General features: G+C 59.9%; 1 long non-coding RNA gene across 1 annotated transcript; it reads left to right on the top strand.

The window, feature by feature from the left end:
• The first annotated feature begins 769 nt into the window (after positions 1-769).
• Positions 770-1,787, top strand: LOC128946065 (uncharacterized). The gene is made up of 3 exons (XR_008483933.1): positions 770-895; positions 1,535-1,600; positions 1,752-1,787. It is a non-coding gene; the product is annotated as an uncharacterized LOC128946065 (long non-coding RNA).
• Positions 1,788-2,304: the final 517 nt, after the last annotated feature.

Raw genomic sequence — 2,304 nt, 5'->3', positions numbered from 1 at the left:
CCAGTCCCCCACATTATCCCAGTTCCCCCCTTATCCCATTTTTCCTGTTATCCCAGTTTCCCCCGTTTTCCAGTTCCCCCCCACCCCGCTATCCTGTGCCCCCCAGTTATCCCAGTTCCCTACTCAGCGGATGCCTGAGAGACTGGAATCCTATGCACTGGGACAAACTGGAATGGGATAGCCCAGACTGGGATCCTATGGACTCGGATTATATGGAACTGGGATCCTATGGACTGGGATAAACTGGACTGGGATAGCCTGCACTGGGATCCTACGGAAAAGGATAAACTGGACTGTGATAAACTGGAATGGGACCAAGTAGGGATTGGGACTGTATAAACTGGAACCCTGTGAAATGGGATCCTATAGACTGGGACTGCACAGACTGGGACCATATGGATCCAGGCCATACACACTGGGATAAACTGGTCTGAGATTCTATGGACTGGGATCCCACCAAACTGGGATCGCATGGACCGGGACTGGAGAAATAGGGATGGCACGGAAGAGGAGGGATAACGGAGATCGAGAAAGGATGGAAAAAAGAGGAGTAGGTGGGGTTAGGGAGGAGCAGGAGGAGGAGGAGGGGTAAAATGGGAGGGAAGAAGGAGGAGAAGGAGGGAGGGTCAGGGAGGAGGAGGAGGAGGGAGGGAAAGGGAGGGACAAAGGAGGAGAAGGAGGTGGGGAAAGAGGAGGGGGAGGAGGGATGGAAGAGGAGAAGGAGGTGGGGTGAGGGAGAAGGAGGAAGAGAGGGGATGGAACAGGAGGAGCGGGAGGAAGAGGAAGAGGAGGGACAAAGGCGGATCAAGGCTGAGCAGATGGAACCATGCGCTGCAGCCCTGCCTGAACTTGCAGCCCCCACCTGTGGGATCATCGCCCCCCCCCCGTCGTGCTGGTGAGCAGGGAGGGGGAGCCCGGCCCAGACATCCTGGGGGGTCCCTGGGTGGGGTTTTTGGGGGGATGTTTGGAGAATGAAGCAGTCCAAGACTGAGCAGAAAAGGCCCCTCGAGGGGACATCGGGGGGTGCCGGTGGCGGCTGCCGGCAGAGGCAGCCTGGAGGAGCAGAGCCCTGTGTCCCCCAGGAGCCCAAAGTGGGGAGCCCAGAGAGGGGGGAGCGCCGCCATTGGCGGGAGCCTCAAGAGCCTGGAGAGGGGCAGGGGGGACTCCTTGGAGCCGCTGCAGCCCAGAGCAGAGAATGAGGGGAGAAGGGAGCCCGGGAGCCCAAACAGCCCCGGCATCCCAAAGTGGGGAGATGGAAAACAGGGAACTTTTGGGATCGCTGGGTCTCCCAGCAGCCTGGGCAGGGCGGGCACCGAGGACAAGGGGGACCCCCAATCCAAGCGTGACCCCAGCAGCTGGGACAGGGGGGAACACTGTAACACCAGAGGCGAGGTACCTGGGAGGCTTTTTCAGGGCTGAATCTTGGTGTTTGGGAGGTTTTCTGGAGCCCAGATGTCCAGTGACTTGTAGAGATGGACTGGTGCAGAGGGACCTTCAAACTCACTGTGCTCATCCCTTGTTTTCCCCAAACCAGGATTTCCCATTGCCAACCCTTGGCAGGCTGTGAGGAAGAGGAAGATGCCCCGGGACACTGAGGCAGGTGAGGAGGAAGTCAGTGCCCCATTCCCCTCTGCTGCTCCATCTCCAGCCCAGCATGGCCCCCGGCTGCAGCTCAGCCCTGGGGGAATCTCCTTGCCCTTGCCTGTGGCACAGAGGCAAATCCCATCCTGTCCTTGTCCTTCCTCCCCCAGAGCAGGAGCTGAGCATGGAGAGCAGGGAGGACAAATGCCCATGGCAGAACCTGGTGGAAGAGGCCGTTTTGAGCAGCTCCACGGCGCAGGAAGGCAACGGGGAGGAAAAGCCCTGGAGATGCTGCACGAGGAGGGGCTGCAAACGCAGCTGGCAGGGATCTGAGGGGGAAACAGCCAGCCTGGGCCGGGAAGGCGGCCGGAGATGGAGCCAGAGCTCGGAGCTGGTGCTCCATGATGGGGAGAAGCACCACACGTGCGTGGAGTGCTGGAAGAGCTTCAGGTGGAGCTCTGAGCTGATCCAGCACCAGAGGACCCAGACCGGGGAGAGGCCCTACGAGTGTGGAGAATGTGGGAAGAGCTTCAGCCATAGCTGCCACCTGATCACGCACCAGAAGACCCACACCGGGGAGAGGCCCTACGAGTATTCCAAGTGTGGGAAGGGGTTTCAGACCAGCTCCCATCTCCTCCGACACTATCAGAGTCACACAGAGCAGAGGCCCTTCCGCTGCCCCGAGTGCAGGAAGGGATTCCAGCGCAACTCCCACCTCATCAG

The sequence above is a fragment of the Melozone crissalis genome, unplaced genomic scaffold, assembly GCF_028551555.1.
Source record: "Melozone crissalis strain CALT ecotype California unplaced genomic scaffold, PUWL_Pcris_2 ptg000073l_1, whole genome shotgun sequence".
In the NCBI taxonomy this organism is placed as follows: Eukaryota; Metazoa; Chordata; class Aves; order Passeriformes; family Passerellidae; genus Melozone; species Melozone crissalis.
Note: the sequence above shows the minus strand (reverse complement) of the source record. Positions and strands in the feature narration are given on the sequence as shown.